The sequence below is a fragment of the Malania oleifera genome, chromosome 3 (genome assembly GCF_029873635.1).
Source record: "Malania oleifera isolate guangnan ecotype guangnan chromosome 3, ASM2987363v1, whole genome shotgun sequence".
Classification (NCBI taxonomy): Eukaryota; Viridiplantae; Streptophyta; class Magnoliopsida; order Santalales; family Ximeniaceae; genus Malania; species Malania oleifera.
In genome coordinates, this window is record NC_080419.1 from 116,486,762 (window position 1) to 116,505,623 (window position 18,862).

Genomic DNA, 18,862 nt, shown 5'->3' on the forward strand with positions numbered 1-18,862 from the left:
GTAGATGACTTTACAAAAATATTTTGTTATAAATTCTTAGAAAGTAATGGATAAAGATTAATTACTGTTAAATTTAATCGTCGGGTTCAGTGTCTATTTTTATCTTATTCTATATTTTAAATGAAATTGAACAAATTTTTTCATGAGTAAATTTTTAAAATTAAAATAATGCAATTTTTATTACATTCTCATCTCGGTCTATTTTATTCTTAAGAATGAATTGAGAAAATCAAATATATTCTAGAAATTGATGTATTTTGATAAATGCCTTGAAAGTTTAAATAAATATTCTGGGGTCGACATAATTTTTTTTTTATCTTACTTATAATTAGGCATGGCTGCATACTATGATCGAGCTCGTCACAGTATATGCTTGCGTATAATTTTATTTTATTTTTTAAAAAAGCTAAAAGTAATTGTTTTCTTTATTAATATACTCTTTATTTAGTAGAAAATGAGCAAATAAAAGGGTATTCAAAAATTGTAAAATTCAGATTAAAAATGGTTGCTAGACAGCTATCAAATGAGAAATTTCTTACCTTCAAAAGGTTCAAATTTGAAACTTTTGCTATAAAAAGATGTTAAACCTTAGCCGTTAAAAACAAAAAGAAATATTCCTTCTGTGGGTAAAAGAAGATACGCCCTTTTGATAAGGTTATTATTAGTGATGGAGAGAGAGAGAGAGAGGGAGAGAGAGATCGAGATCTACCATTCCTAAAGAATTGTCTTCTCTCCCAAACTAACATTCTCACATGCTCTAGGAACTTCAGAAGAGAGACTTCTGTGTCTCCCTCATCTTCATATATTTTTGTGGGTGGTAGTGATCCGTGGCTTTGAAAGTTGGTTGGTCAGTCTCAATGCCTCATCTTCAAATATATATATATATATATGTAGTAAAACGCCAAGTATTATATATTTTTATATATTTATAATTTTAATTTGGTTAGGTTTGATCTGGTTTGGTCAACCACTGTTATTGTATGGGCTGAATCGGTGCCGAACAATTAACCAAAAAATTGAAAAATCCAAATTGAAAAAAATAGTCAACCAATTTTGATTTTGTGCTTTGGTTAATTTTTTATTTTTATTTATTTTTGGTTTTTAATGCCCAACAAAAATAAATTTTTCTTAGAATTTTAGGACATTTGGGATGCTGCAGAAATTTAACATTGGAACATAAGTTGATTGCAGTGTTGAAATAATTAATAAACAATTAAAAACAATCGTATTACAATCGCCTTAGCTTCTAATAAGTATTTGTGTTTTTTAATTTAATATTAATTTTATTTAGCAAATATTTTTCCTTCTATTATATTTTCAATAATATGTAACTTGGAATACACAACATATGCACTCATATAAATATTCTAATAAAAAAAAAATATAATATTATAACAATAACTTTTAATAATATTTTCAAAAAATAAGAAATTAAATACAAATTTTATTTAGATAGTTGTTAGATTATCTTGTTTTAATTAACTAATGACTTTAATCAATTATCTAGAAAACACTTGTATGAGAGTAGAGTGATATATTTTTTTTTCTACTATATAGATTATATAAATATATTATAATACTAGTTTGACCACTGGGTCTAACCGGGCCAATTACCCTTCAATAAAATTTTAGTACCATCATATCCAAAAAAGGAAAAAATATAAAGGCTTGCAGTCAATAATTGAATGGAGAGTTTGGTAGTACATAGCTAGCATATTTATGTTAGATGAAGATCCACTTGTATTTTTGGTCCATTAAATATTCGTACGGTGTTGTAATAATTAATTCAGTGACTATTATATATACGAGAACCCATGACGAGAAAAGGATGGATGGCAAATTTGATCGGCAATAATTTTAGGACCTGTGTGTATGATTGTTATTTTTTGTTTTTTATTTCTGTTTTCTTTCTGAACAATGAGAAAATGTATTATAAAAATATATTTATTTATGTTGCTAGTTTTCTATTTTTATTACCGATTTTTTTATTATTTGTAAACAAAAAATTGAAAACCAAATTTTATAATTTTTAGTTATTTTGGTAACCTGTTATTAAAAATTTTAATATCTAGAAATAATTTTTTTGGATTAAATCATTTATTTTATAAAATTTAATAAAAATAAAATAATCATGCGAATTTAAATATAATCAAAATAAAAATATTCATAAATTTTAAAAAAGAATAATAAAGCTAATTATAAAATATTTTTACTATTTTTCAATTGTCATATTTAATAAAATTTTTTATGTAAAGTAAAATTTAAAAGTGCAACAATTAACTAGGACAATTATAATATTTTTTGTTTTTATTATAGTATTTTTTTGGTATGTATTATTTTATAATTTTATTATTTTAATCATATTTTACAATATTATTCGATTTAAAGAAGAAAACATTAAAATATTAAATTATTTTTAATTTATTTTAATTTTGTAAATATTAATCAATCATGTTAGCTATTTCCAATTCTACTTTCGGATTTTTGATTTTCTTCTGATCTTTCTCTTTTTAATTCAAAGAAGAAGTAAGAGAAAGCGGCCGCGGTTGTGCGGGCTAGAGCAGCCACGGCCCACGTGCCTCCGTCCATCCGTACATCTCAGTTGGAAAGCAAAACGATCTATATATTATACAATAGTGCAATTAAGAAGACGACCAGACGACCATGCATGGCCGTGCATGCGGGCCTAATTAGCTGCAGCTAGCGAAGTGAGAATGACAAGTCATCCTGCAACTGGAAATATTATATCCATATGGGCCAGAGAGAGAGAGAGAGAGAGAGAGAGAGAGAGAGAGAGAGAGAGAGAGAGAGAGAGAGATGGGCGTTAAACCTTCTCGCCATTACAGTTATGATCACTGTATCTCTATCCATATCACTGCGATGGATTAATTCTGTGCTCATCTTATCTGTTTGATGGCCCCTCTTCATTGCATAAACAGTTAATGCCTCGGTTTGATCCAGAATCAACAAAATATTACTTGGGTTGGGCAACACAATTTGGAGCTAATCCATCTCTCCATCCTGTGTTCATTATCAATCATACTCCTTCCAAGAATCGAGATATTCTTTATGTTACTAGGGTTCGTGACTCTAGGAAAACTGCTGGTATCTCCTCAAGCTTGGGAGTGAAATACAAAATTCAATTTTGTGATCCAACTATATTATTACTATTATGATAATGATTTGATAGTTAGTGATTAATATATATATATATATATATATATATATATATATATATATCAGATTTCCAACTTCATTAATTGTTCAGAATTCTACTAGTTTGCCCCTTATTAAAATTTTTTTTATAAATAATGATGATTATATTTGAAAGTATGATGATTTAAATTTTTGGATCAAGTAGGTATTCGCCTATATATATATATATATAAAGAGGGAACGCTCGGTAAAATTAAATATTGGATAGATTAAAGATTACATTGTCCAACCTTCTTGGAAGAGAGTATATAAGTTTCACCCACCACTTAATTTCTCAATGGGAAACAACTTTGGCAAGTGAAATTTCTAATATTTCTGGCCACACAAGCTGCAAAGCTTTTAGATAGATAAAAGAACACATGGAAGTTGATTTTTCTCCAACCTTCTGGTAGCCTCTCCCACGAAGGGCTAACTGAAGGACTACATGAGCTCTGCTTCTGCTCAACCATTGGCTCCATGCATCATCTTGAACTCCTCCAACTTAAAACTTAGGCCAGCACTTCCCTCTGATTCACATCCTCATTTTGGAATACAATCCTATTGCTTTGCTCCCACAGTGACTGCATCAAAACAAACAACAAATAAAATTATCTTTTAATCAAATTTTAGGAAATTTTTTTGAAATGTATGAAAAGATTTATATCTTTTTATCAAAACTCAAAAAAGGTGAGTATCATTTATCTTTAATTTTATTAAAAGTTTTACAAAGAAAAAGAAAGCAAAGCATACTTAAGCCCAATAAGCCTCCAATGAACAAGAAAGAATATACTCCATCCATTGTCAAACTTTGGAGATAAAAAATTGTATTTTTTTCCTTCATTCTGTTTACAGAGATGGAGATACACATATATACAAGATTATTGAAACCTATATTTGGATATACAAAAATTATGGTTAGAATAAGGGGTGACCCTTGAAACAAGAGATTTACATTCAAGACATCCCTATAATCTCTCTAATTTTAATGATAGCTCACGCCAACACTCCCCCTCAAGTTGGTGCATACTGCTTTCTTATGCCCAACTTGTCAAGTGAGTTGTAGAAATTCTTGCTATATACTGCCTTTGTAAGTATGTCTACTAACTGGTTGTCAGACTTTATGAAAGGAAAACGAATTATCTTGGCCTCAAGGTTTTGTTTGATGAAATACTGATCTACCCCCACATGTTTTGTGCGATCACGTTAGATAAGGTTGTGAGAAATAATAATAGTAGCCTTATTGTCACAGAACGGACCCATCTCGGAACTAGGAGCAAACCCTATTTCCGTCAATAGTCTCCTTAGCCAAAGGAGCTCACAGAGACCCTTAGCCATTCCACGAAATTCGGCTTTTGCACTTGATAATGCCACTACCTTTTATTTCTTACTTCTCCGTGTAACCATATTCCCTCCAACAAACATGAAGTAACCTGAAGTGGACATTCTGTCCAAGATATTCCCTACCCAATCTGCGCAAGTATATCCTTTAACGCTTAGATGATTATTCTTTGAATACATCAGTCCTTTTCTAGGAGATGACTTTAAGTATCGAAGAATCATTATCACTGCATCCATGTGATCCTCACTATGACAATGCATGAATTGACTTACTATACTTACAACATAAGCAATGTCTGGGCGAGTATGTGACAGATAGATAAGTTTTCCAACTAACCTCTAGTACCTTTCTTTGTCTGTCGGCACTTGATCTGGATATTCTCTAAGTCTATGGTTTTGGACTATTGGTGTCTCTACAGGTTTACACTCTAGTAATCCCACTTCAGATAGTAGAGCAAGTATATATTTTCTTTGGGAGAGAAATATACCTTGCTTTGATCTAACCACTTCAATTCCTACAAAATATTTGAGTCCTCCCAAATTCTTCATCTCAAAATGAATTGCCAATTGCTTTTGGAGTTTCAATTTTTTTTATGAATTATTTCCTGTAATAATCATGTCATCTACATAGATTCTCAATGTTGTTACCTTACCCAGTTATTTTGTTGAAAACCATATTTCTTCATTGTCAAGCTAAATCGCCCAAACCATGCTCGTGGTGATTGCTTTAGTCCATACAGTGTGCATTGTAACTTACACACAACCTCAGTCGTTGAGGTTGTCGTGTAGCCTGGTGGAATATCTATATACACTTCCTCCTCAAGATCACTGTGAAGAAAGGCATTCTTTACATCAAATTGGTGTAGCGGCCAGTTGAGGTTTGCTGCTAGAGATAACAAGACTCTGACTGTATTCAACTTGGCTACTAGTGAGAACGTTTCTTGATAGGCCACGTCATGTGTTTTGTGTATAGCCCTTTGGCACCAGTCTTGCTTTATATCGTTCGATAGATCCATATGCCTTGTGTTTGATGGAGAAGACCCATTTGTACCCCACCGTCCTTTTTCCTTTAGGCAACGACACAAGAGCCCCTGTTTTTTTCTTTGGTAATGCCTCCATCTCTTCCTTTATAGCCTGGGTCCACTTAGGGTCTGTTAGAGCTTCCTGAATATTAGCGAGAACATGGCATGAGTAAAGTTCGTGTTCAAATTTTTTGAGGGGTTAAGATAGTTGCTTTGTAGATACATAGTTGGCAATTGGATACCTTGACCTTCATTCCTCAATTTTTGTAGAGTAACTATTTGGTGGCTTTCCATAATTTTGCCTAAGAGGTAAGAGATATAACCAACAGAGGTATCCATATCATTATTAGTCGGAAGTGCAATGAGAGATTTTACCTTAGGGATATTCTCAGGAGATGGCTCTTCAAGTGCTAACGAATGGGGGGATTCTTGTTCAGCTTCAGGTGGTGTAGATGTTGCTTTTTAAGAGTTATTCCATCCTCTAGAGATGCATCTGGAGTTTTATCAGGTTCCCCATTGACTACTGATGAGTCCCTAAAATATATAATTTCAGACCCTCATTTACCTATGACTATCCTCATTTTATTATATATTTACTCAGAATTATTCTTGTTTAGAGTTATGCAAGGTTTGTTTGTCTTTTCAGGAAAAACATGGCAAAACCATGGAATTAAGCATTGCAAGAAGTGAAGGAGAATTTGGAGGATTCAAAGCTCAAATTCAGATGTTTAGCCAAGATTCAGAAGCTTTAAAGCATAAATGGACAAGAAGATGATGCTCGACCATGTGGCGCGACTAGCAAACCACAGGGGTGACTTAGTCTTCGACTGCAAACTCCAAGGTTTAGACCTGATAGGTCACATCCAGTTTTGATCATGATAAATACTCTTGGTACTAATCTTTGTACTAAGGCGTGCATGCAGGTTCACCTTGCGTATGTACTTGAACTAAAAGACATACCATGATGGCATGCGGTGTTCGTGCCGATGAATGAAGAAGTTTGTATTGTATTTGTAATTATTTTTCACTTTCTTCATTCTAGGATGTAATATTATTATGGACTGTACATTCTTAAGACTTGTAATAATTTGCATCATGCATGATAGGTAGGTATGCTCAAACAGACCCTAGAAAGACTTTAAGTCCCTACACAAATGCACAAAATAGACCCCATAATCACTTATAATATCAGGGGAATTAGTTGAAGTAAAAATGGACTAAATAGGAAAAATTTGTGATAGGTCGGGCGACTGAACTCGTTGTGTTCAAAACACTTCGGGCGCCCGAATGGCTGAGAAGTCAGTGGGTTGACTTAGTTTCGAGTGACCAAACCAAATATGAATGTACCGTCTACGGGCAACTGAACCCCTGAACTGACTTTTCCACCAACTCAGCCAACCGAACATTTACGTTCAAATTGAGCCTCGGGCGACCAAACACATGAGTTTGGTTAACCAAATCATAGACCGGATGATCGAAATGCGAATAAAATGGAATCGCCTCATTTCAGCAAACCGAACCCAGACTCGGGCACTTGAACATTCAAAACTTGCTTTTTTAACTGAGTCTATTTAGGCGACTAAACCAAGGTTCAACCACCTGAAAACTCTCGGGTTGTTTATTTTTATCGAGGTAATTAGGATTTAAAAATGGGTTGAAACTTTAAACTTGTTTTAATTATTTTCTAATAATACCCATTAAGTCCCCAACGGTCATAATTTGCCCTTTGCCTATATATATTAGTTCATTTGCAAGGATTAAGTGGGATTAGCAAAAGTAATTAAAATTTTTTCTCTCAAACCTATATACTCCTTTTACTACATTCTTTGTTTTCCAAATATATACTTTCATTACACTCTTTCATATTTACTGGAAAACATATTTTTTAAGTAGAGTGTATTTGATTTATTTCCCTCTCTTGCAAATCAATTGCAAGATTGAAGGGAGTTTGTTTGTGCTCATTGTATACATCTTTACAGATCATTTTCTAGGCATTGACTCTCACATACTCACACATTTTTGAAAATCTATTTTTTAGAGTTCTTACTTATTGATCTTTCCCATAATATTTCATATATAAATATTTGATTGGGAAGATCTGATTTTTAGCTTGCTAGTCTTGGCATTCATATTGCAAGAATTGAAAGTTTGCACGGTTTTATTTGATAAATCTATTGCAAGTGATTACACGCTTAAACTGCTTAATTAGGCGTTTTAATCCGAGTATGAGGACTTATATTTTAAATTAAATGTCTAATTACTCTCAATATTTTAACAAAGTGCCCTATTTATAATTTATGAGTTTTATTGAACAATTTATGAATTTTTGGCAATTTTTTTTATCGTAGAAAAATTCTCAGGAGCCAAAACCGGCATCAGTTCGTAATTTCCACATAACTTTTCCGTCCGAACTCTGATCGAGATGATTAAAATTTATGAAAAAATAGGAAATGATTATCTACAACTTCTGTGTTTTGAGCAAAACGGGCTCCATGAGGGTCAAAACAGGCCGTGTTCAGAGAAGAAAAAAAAAAAGAAAAAATATAATATATATGAATTTGATGTGACCCGACCATGCATGGCCGGATCGGGTCCTTCAAAGTGGGTATAGGGCAACCTAGCTTCCCCTGTTAAATTCCCTTCCCTTCCTTCCCCCTGGAAGGCGGCCCTTGCGGGCTCCCCACTCCCTTTCTCTATCCTTCCCTTCAACTTCTCTTCTTTGTTTCTCTCTTTATTATTTCTTTTCTCACCTGAACTCTCCTATTCAATATCTCCCTCTTTGTGCTCCCTATTATCTTCCCCTCTCTTTGTCCTTTGAGCCCCCCCTGCAACTTCCCCTCATCTCTTCCTTTGTTTTCTTGCAGTATAATTTCAGACCTCCACTGCTGCCGTGAAGCACCAGCTGCAACTCCATTCTCAGCCTTCCATAGTAGAGGACAGCAGCTGTCCATCCTCCACTCCCACACCAAACAACAGTGACCCTCTTCTCTACACCAGCCGAAGACTCCTCAACCTGCCAATAGCCTTCGGATAGCCCACGAGGCCACTACTCTAGCCACGACTCTGTTTTTTTTCTCTCTCTCTCTTTCTCTTTCTTTTTCTCTTTCTTTCTTCTTTTTTTTTTTTTTTTTTTTTCGTTTCTTTCTTTTACATTCAATTGCAACTGAATATTTTCTTTTCTTTATTTAGTTATTTATTTAAGTTTTGTAAAACTTATTTATTTGTTCAAGTGATTTTATTTTATTTATTTTTATTGTTGAAGTCTATTTACATATTTTGCTTTTAATCCAAGTTAGTATTAGATTTAAAGACTTTAAGTTAGCTATTTTTTTTTTTTTTTATATTATTGTCTAGGTATTGTTTAAGTGTTTAAAGTACTAAATTTTGGTTCGAGCCCTTGTGTAACGACCTGAAGAATAATAGTATTTAAATAATAAAAAGAAAGGGAAATGGAAACCGGAAACAGAAGGAGGCAGTCAACTTCGTTGACGACGTTGCATTTTAGGAAGGATAATCCCGAGGAATTTTACAGCTCCTCGTCAACGAATACAAGGGACTCGTCGACGAGTGTATAATAGGAACTCGTCGACGAGGATAGGATTTGTCGATGAGAAGATGCCGAGAGAGGATTTGTGGAAACCTGAAATTCGTCGACGAGGATTGAAGTTCTTCGATGAACTTTCTACAGGACTCGTCGACGAGATGACGTGGCTAGTCGAAGAATCCCGCAGTATAAATAGGGTTAAGTGTGATTTTTAGTCATTTTTCCTACGCTGAATCTCTCTCTCTCTCTCTCTCTCTCTCTCTCTCTCTCTCTCCTCATACGGTTTCTCCTCCTTCTCACCAAGATTTTGGGCTGGACTTTCACTGGTTCGACTATCAGAAGCTACCACGATGCGCTTGGGAAAGTTCTCTACAAGTCTGCTAGAGTGGATCGTCGGTGGGGCTGAGTTGGAAACCATCCCAAATCCAGGGTAAGGTTTTCTACTCAATATTTGGCTATTTGGCAGTTGTAGGAAGTGTTATACGCGTAGAAATACTAAACTTTAGTTCTAAGAAATGTTGGTTTTCTACAAGGAATATTTTTATATTATTATTATGAGATGAAATATGTTTATGAAAATGCAGTATGTTCTGCCATGTTTTGATGATATATATGTTTTCCCATATTTGACAAAATAGTTACTGAATATGTTCTGTATGGTATATGTATAATACAGAATACTCATGTTGCTACACATTGGTATTAGTTTATTTCCCTTACTGAGAGGTGTCTCGCCCCAAAATTTTATAAACTTTTCAGGAACCCCAAATAGGAGAGCAGGAAAAGGCCCACTGATCTAGTACTGTTTGTCTGCCCTCTTTGAAGGGTAAGTTTTAGTAGGGACAGATGGATTTTGTGGGAAATGTCACTAGATCTTGTTTTTGGGATGTATATACTGAAATACAGTGCATATAGTGACTCCGGTAATTATTGTAATGTGATGGATGTTTTCGTATTTATAATATTGTGATTGTATGTTTCCTGCTGCTTAGGCTTCCGTTATGTGTTCTGATGTATCCCTGGTACCCATTGGTTCAGGTGGATTAATCTGCTGAGTTGAGTTTTGTGATTTTGTAATATGAAAAAGAAATGTGGAAATTAAGCAGGTCGTTACACCTTGATTTGATTAAAGATTTAGTTTTTAGTGTGTGTTTGAGTTTGATTGAGTTTCCATTACGTATTTTACTTCCATGTTCTAAGTTACCATTTTTAATTAGCGCGTGTCCCAATTCTTGCTTGATTAGTTTTAGGGTTTCCATTTTTGTTATTTAATTCCATGCATGCTATTTTTTAGGGTTTAATTTGTGTGTCATTTAATTTGTCAAAAGTAAAATTGAACAATCTTGAAAGCCTGAATCTGAACTGAGTTTAGTATTTTTATTTTCGATTGGAAAAACGTAAAATCTGAGGTTAAACGCATTCCCTGAGGAGACGATCTAGTCCTTGGGTTGAATATTACACGACATAACTCCTATACTTGGGATAACTTTCAAGCTGCTCATTTTTCGAGTGAGTCAAACTTTTGGCGTTGTTGCTGGGGAATGTTGGTCTAAGTTTCAAATTAGCGTGTTTTCAGTCATTTTAATTAGTTTTATGAAAAAAAAGAAAAAAAAAGAAAAAAAAAGAAAAAAAAAAGAAAAAGAAAGAAAATAAAAGCAAAAAAAATAAAGTTTTGAAAAAAAAAAAAAAAACATATAAATATAGCTGCACCTATATCGCGCACGATAATGGACTTTTTACAGTTCGAATATGCCACTACTTCCTTTTCCACTGTTTTGCCTAATGACTAGTTTAATTTCATGATGCAGCGCGGGAGGACATCATTGCTACCCGAGTTCTACGGGACGGAATCTGAGTGCCTCTATCAGCAGTTAACAAAGTTCAAGTTAACTGGAAATATGTTTTTCTCTCATGCTAGAACTGATGAATCTATTAGACTGAATTTATTTCTTACTACTTTGCAAGATGGGGCACGGATGTGGTTTTATTCCTTGAGACCTCACTCTATCACTAATTGGTCTGATATGGAGCGTGAATTTCTGTATGCATTTTGTCCCTCACAGAAAACTCAATTTTTGCAGGAACAAATTCTTAATTTTGTGCAACAGGATGATGAGACATTTCGGGCTTGCTGGGAGTGATTCAAGGATCTGTTAAGTACTTGTCCACATCACGGGTTTGATTCATGGAGGTTAGCCGATTGTTTTTATACTGCTCTTACCCCTGATTGCAAGCACTTTGTCCAGACCATATCTAATGGAGAGCCCGTCAGCGAGGATCCGTATCAGGTACTATCATTCTTTGATTACTTAGTTGAAAATATCCCACAGTGGAATACACGATACAATCAGGCACTCATGACTGCACACCCTATCAGAACAATTAGTGGTAGAGAAGCATATGAACCAATATACTATCCAGATGATCCTCCGCCTCAATACCAGCCATAACAGATCCCTCAGAGCTATACGCCGTCAGAATTTCTTGAGGATAGCATGACATAGATGGCGAACATGCTCCAGCAATTCATGCAAACTCATGTCAATTATCAAAATGAATTGCGGGACATCATTAATGCAATAAGCACGCAGTTGGACATTTTAGAAAAAGAAGAATTGCTCGCGGAACCTCAGCCTAGTCCGCAAGAGTACCAGCAGCCACAACAACAAATGCACGATGTTCTCTTTGAGACAGAAGAGACCGCTATTACTCTAAGAAGCAAGAAAGAAGTTTCCCAACCTGAGATGCTCATCGCCGGACAACCAGTTGTCCCAGCACTAGAAGTTACGACTGAACCAGAAGAGGTCAAAGAAAAATCGGAGGAAACGGGCCCAGAAGTAGAGCAGTTAGTTAACGAGGAGACTGATACCAATAAGGAGTACCAACCTGTGGTACCTCATACTCGGAGCTTGGAAACTATGGAACCATCACTCGACTAAATCAGATGTCAAGGAGCCCAATATGGAAGCAGATCGCTGCAGTGGTAAGATGATATGTACTTTCGATAAAGAGGCTGGCCAATCTGGTGAGAGTCTAATTTTCAAGGAATCAAGTAAAACTTGTAATGTTAATGCTTTTGAAGAACTAAAGGTAACTGTTCTAATAACCTTCTCTCAAACACTAGTTCGTAAGGAAGCAAATTTCCTGGACACGATGTTGAATAAAGACCCTTTATTGTTAACACAAGAGGGTCGATCTGCATATGTATTGTTTGGTATTTTGACGAATATTAATTCATTTGAGACTGATTTTCGTGCAGGTATGAAGACTGATCCATTGTGGCAACTCAAATTTGGAGACCCACTAATGCAATTTATATACCGGTGGCCACTAGACGAAATTCCTCTTGAGCCTCCACCAGACAATTGTGATGTTTTTCTTTTCCTTATTTTTCTTTTATTTTATCTTATTTTATTTTTAGTTAGTTTTCAAGTCCATTTTCTCGTAATTTAGTCTTTCTTTTCCATTACATCGTCACCTAGGTATGCCTTACTTTTCTCGTGCACAGTCATTTCTATTTCCCCTATGCTTTTACATTGAGGATAATGTTTCACTTTAGCTAGTGGGGGGGGGGGGAGCATTCGCATGTGACACTGTGCACGTATACGTACTGAGTTTTATATTAGCAAAAATAAAAATAAAAATCAAAAAAATCAAAAAGAAAGAGAGAAAGAAAGAAAGAGCACCGAAGAATTACACTGCATTATGTCATGCTTAGCACTGACTCATACCCTTCACATATTTGCATATAACTTAAGAATGATACACTTGAGTCAATCATGCATAGTTTCTCTTTATATGATCTTATGACTTCATGAAGAATTGATTGGTAGTACACTCATGATAATCTAGCTATATAATTTCCTGTATTTACACGGCATCTCACGAGACTGAATATACACATTCACGTGATTCATCGCTCTTAGGGTTTCCTCTAAGCATTGAGAGAATACCCATGGTGACTATGACACCTTGTGAGATATTCTTGAGCTATTCATCGTCCTTTTGAGCGTTAACATCAAATTAGAGTTCATGGAACTCAATTCTCTTTTTTCTAGATGATTCCTTGTACACTAGTCTCTGTTTTTGATTTACTAGCCTAAAGGTGACATCTAGTGGGGAGATAGAAACCTAAGTCTTGTAGCCTACTCAAGATGTGAAGGCTGAGCCACCCCTAGAGATAGAATTAAGTCATAGACCACTATTCGAGCTCAATTCCCATTGATTATTTGAAGATTACAAAAGAAGTGTTAAAATTGCCCTAATTGATCAAGAAAAGATAGAAAATGAAGAATAAACAGAAGAAATAATAAGTAATAAACATGCGCATGAAATAAAATGCTAATATCGGCTCCACATAAATATCACAAAGAGTCAAGGACACGACACATATTTTCCACGTATGAAGATTCTTCAACCGTATTCACGGTAAGTTTGTGAATAAGTTGATTTATGGTGGTCTCGATTGGATATGGCGAGTAGGTGAGAAGATGCTAGGATGAAGGACCTAACACCTTATAGATAGGCTAGATCCTTTCCAGACTAGTCCACTCCATATACTTAGTGTTTGTTCCTTTTAGTATGTGGGATGTTTGATTGCGACACTCCTCCTTACATATGATCAGTGAGCCAATTTTCTTTGAGTGGTCTTGAGGGTATACCAATTAGGCTGAGTCAAAGCGACAGTTCTTTTGGTGTCCACTAGTATCCTAGGTGTACTGAGTCACACACATCACACACACCTCGAGAGTTCACCTGTCTATACTCGGACTTATATGACTGCATTAACTCTGAATTGTGCCACTGATTAACTTCATGTGAGTATATTGTTCTGAAATGACATATATATGATGAAACTTGCATGAGTAACATGTTTTGAAATCATGTGCATTGAATATGAACGAGCCTGTGTGAAATTTAGTTATATTCTTGTATGTGAACGGTATAGTTGTGTCGCATGTGCATTAATTTCATGTTCACTGGAGTTCGTAGTTGTGAGCACTACCCTGAAATTTATTCACGTCATTTGCTAGAGACTAGCAAAACGTTAGTTAGGGGGTCTGATTACGCGCCAAAACTACGTAATTAGGCATCTTAATCCAGGCATTAGGGCTTCTATTTTTAATTAAATGTCTAATTATGTCCAATATTTTAACAAAGTGCCATAATTATCATTTTTGAGTTTTATTGAACAATTTATAAATTTTTGGTAATTTTTTATCGTAGAAAAATTTCCGGGAACCAAAACTAGCATTTGTTCGTAATTTACGCATAACTTTTCCATCTGAGTTTCGATTGAGACGATTCAAATTTTTGGAGAGAAAAGGATTATCTACAACTTCCGTGTTTGAAGTTTTGAGAAAAATGAGCTTTATGAGGGTCAAAACAGGCCGTGTTCAGAGAAGAAAAAAAAAGAAAAAAATATAATACATATGAATTTGATGTGACTCGGCCATGCATGGCCGGGTCGGGTCCTTCAAAGTGGGTCTAGGGCAACCTAGCTTCCCCTGTTAAATCCCCTTCTCTTCCTCCCCCTGGAAGGCAGACCCCGCGGGCTCCCCTATTCCTTTCTCTATCCTTCCCTTCAACCTCTCTTCCTTTTTTCTCTCTTTGTTCTTTCTTTTCTCCCCTAAACTCTCCTATTCAATATCTCCCTCTCTATGCTCCTTGTTCTCTTCCCCTCTCTTTGTCCTTCGAGTCTCCCCCTGCAACTTCCCCTCATCTCTTCCTCTGTTTTCTTGCAGCATAATTCCAGACCTCCACTGCTGCCATGAAGCGCCAGCTGCAACTCCATTCTCGGCCTTCCATAGCAGAGGATAGCAGCCGTCCATCCTCCACTCCCACACCAAACAGCAGCGACCATCTTCTCCAACACCAGCCGAAGACTCCTTAACCTGCCAGCAGCCTCCGGATAGCCAACGAGGCCACTGCTCCAGCCACGGCTCTGTTTTTTTTTTTCTTTCTCTCTCTCTTTCTTTTTCTCTTTCTTTCTTCTTTCTTATTTTTTTTTTCGTTTCTTTCTTTTTCATTGAATTGCAATTGAATATTTTCTTTTCTTTATTTAGTTATTTATTTAAGTTTTGTAAAATTTATTTATTTGTTGAAGTGATTTTATTTTATTTTATTTATTGTTGAAGTCTATTTACATATTTTTCTTTTAATCCAAGTTAGTATTAGATTTAAAGACTTTAAGTTAGCTATTTTTTTATTTATTTTTGTCTAGGTATCGTTTAAGTTTTTAAAGTACTAAATTTTGGTTTGAGCCCTTGATTTGATTAAAGATCCGGTTTTTAGTGTGTGTTTGAGTTTGAGCCACGTTTGTACATTCATGCACTAGAAACGACTACATACTACTGGGGTCCTAACTAAACAAAAAAGTGGGTGCCTTTTAAAATGTAATAGTGTGAACGCCGCCAGTACAATGATTTTGAATTAGAGTAAGACCGTGTAGTTATCTTAGACTAATTGATTGTGTTTGAAACCATTAATGTTTGCTGGTGGTCAATCTTGGAACTCTGATCCTCTCTTGTACATGTAAGCTTTGTTACACTCTATTACCTTGGTATTTTACTAAATGGTGTATAAATCTTCCAGTTGAGACGTAACTTGGATTAATCTGTATCCTGTGTTCCTAAACTCATTAAGCATATCTCATGGCATGTAATTTTCGTAAGTATTGAAATTTTAGTGTTTCTCCCTAGTTTGATTGCATTCACATTATTTGTTAGGGACTAGAAAAACGTTAGTTGGGAGGTGTGATTATGCGCTTAAACTACGTAATTAGGCGTTTTAATCTGAGCAGTAGGACTTATATTTTAAATTAAATGCCTAATTACTCTCAATATTTTAACAAAATGCCCTATTTATAATTTCTAATTTTCATTGAACAATTTATGAATTTTTGACAATTTTTTTTATCGCAAAAAAATTCTAGGGAGCCAAAATCGGTATCAGTTTGTAATTTGCACATAACTTTTCCGTCCGAACTCTGATTGATACGATTCAAAATTCTGGAGAAAGCTGAGAAAGAGCTCTAAAACTTTCATGTTTTAAGCTTTAATAGATACAGACTTTAGTATGGTAAAAATTGTGCTTGTGCGCTGGGCTGACAGCAGCAAAGGAAAGCTGAGAGGATGGGCTATTGCATGCGCTGAAACAAACCCAAAGGCAGTAGGTGAGCTGGAAGGATGGAAAGATAAAAGAATTAAAAATTAAAAGAAAACATGGGTTGACCGTGTGGTTGATTTTAGGGAACAAAATGAAGAAGAAAAGTCAAAAAGGGAGGCTCACTTTTGTGGGCCATTAAATGAAGGGGCTTTTGGATGGGCATGACATGCATATAACCCATACGCTGGCTCTCTCTCTCTGGGCAGCTGAATTGTGCAATGGGATTTTGAGTGAATGTAAGCATGGAAAAGTCAAAAAGTGTAGGCTTTTATTAGTTTATTATTATTTTTCTTTAGTTTTGATGGGTAGGCTTCTTTAGGGTTTGGATAGTGTTGCCTGTGGGGGGTTCTCCGGGGGTATCTGTGCTGCTCTGCTGTTGCTATGCGTGGAGACCCGAGCAACTGCTCCTCCTCTCCAGCTCTCTTCACGACCATCTCTCATCTCTCTCTCTCTCTCTCTCTCTCTCTCTCTCTCTCTCTCTATTTGAAATTACATATTTATTTGAGTTATTCTTATTATTAAGCTCAGTTTATTTATTTTTATTTAAAATCAGCATTGGAATGAAATTTGATTTGGGTTATTCTTATTATAGAAGTCAGTTTGTCTTTTTTTATTTAAAGTCATTAAATCTTATTTGAGTTAGATTTATTGTTGAGTTTAGCTTGTTTTTATTTAAAATTAGTGTTGGAACTAAATGTTTGTTTAAGTTAATTAGTGTGTTTAGTATATTTCATTGTTGAAGAATTCATAATTGTTTATTTACTTTTTGTTCCTTATTTTAATATTTGGTTGAATTGATTATTGAATTGAATATTTTTGTTTACGTTAGTGTTAGGTTTGTTTATGTTTAAGATATTGCTAGATTAAGTTCGTTTTTAGTTGAATTATTGTTAAGTTCAGTTTATTTTTAGGGATTGTAGGATCTATTTATTTTATTCGAGTCATTATTGTGTTGAGTTGGAGTCTAGTTATTTTTGTTGAGTTATTATTTGGATTATAATTGGTTGGCATAGTTATTTGGGCTATTTAATTTCATAGTATTTATTTTATTGTTCATGCGTGTTAGGTTCATAGTTTAAGTTTTGCGACATTTTAATTCCATCACAAATTCTCTAAAAACCTAAAATTTCGAATTTGAATCATGTTCAGTAAAATTTATTTTCTTATTTTCTTCTCCTATTTCACGCTAGTTTAAAACTAATCTACATTCTCCGTGGAGACGATCTGACCTATTTGGGCTAATTATTACACGACGTAACTCCTATACTTGAGATAGCCCTAGTGCTACTCATTTTTAGAAGTGAGTCGGCAAGCTGAAGCCCTAAGTATCTATTGTGATTATACTTGATAAAATATCTGTGTGATACTTAATTAGAGTTTTTAAGGTATCTTGAATATTCACTTGTTGAATACTTTATCTTGAATTAAATTTCAATATCTCATTTGAGTATAAATCCATATCATCGGTGAGTGCATACTTTGGACTATATTGTTGTACAAATCTGCTTGTATTAGAAGCACTTTTATTTGTATAAAAAGTTTATTGGTTGTAATTCCAGGTGTGGATTGAGGGGGTTTGATCTAGTTCGGAAGGATTAGGTTGGGGTCAGCCTTGTGAATTTGACCTAGGTCCTTCTCCACATCATAAGGAGAATTTGTAAAGGTTGAGGTCAGCCCTGTGTTAATTTGACCTGGTTGTAATCAGTGTCGCTCCACTTGTTAAGTGAGCATTAGTGGAATCCTCGGGCTTGCGAGTTAGAGGCAGGGACGTAGGTAGTATTTGTCGAACCCCGATAACATATCGTGCATAAACTTTATATTTCCGTAATTTATTTTCTGCACGTGTATGTTATATTGTGAATGTTGCACATGATTTATTTTCTATATATTATTTTCATATGCACAATTGGTATATGCTAGAAAGACCCTACGTTGAGATATATTATTGTTGGATTAGTTGAACCTGGGAGTTAAACTTTTAAATACCCAATTCACTCCCCCCCTTTTGGGAATACACCAAAGCTAACATAATGCTGCAAGGTTTGACCAAGTGCTCGACCAAGTGACCCACTGGGGCGACCACGTCGGGATGCTGAGATATAACTAAAATTCAAAAGTACCGGGAGTCTCGACGAAGTGTTCAACCAAAAGACCTTCAAGGGCGACTATGTCGAGATACTGAAATTTCCTAAAGATCGAGATACTGCAAGTCTGGACCATCAACTCAACCATCAAGACCCTGAGGCACGACGAAGTTAAAGGCATTGGAGATTCGAATCCCTGACTTCCCATGAGTGTTCACCAAGGCGCATACAAGAAAGACAGAGGGGTGACATGGTCGACAGTGACGATCTTCTCCACGAGATCTGCTGCAAAATTTCCTAAATTGTAAAAAAAACTTTGTAAACCCTAGAGCATATAAGTATTCACTATGAACACGAGCTCTGGGTTCGTCTTTGGCATCTCTTAGGTTAGTGACAGAATTAAGATGTCATTTAGAGCCAAGTTAGATTAGGAGTAACATAGTTTTCAATTCCTATTTCGGTGTGTGCATGAGGTGTTCGTTAGCCTGTGACAACTGGCAGTGTTCATGTGC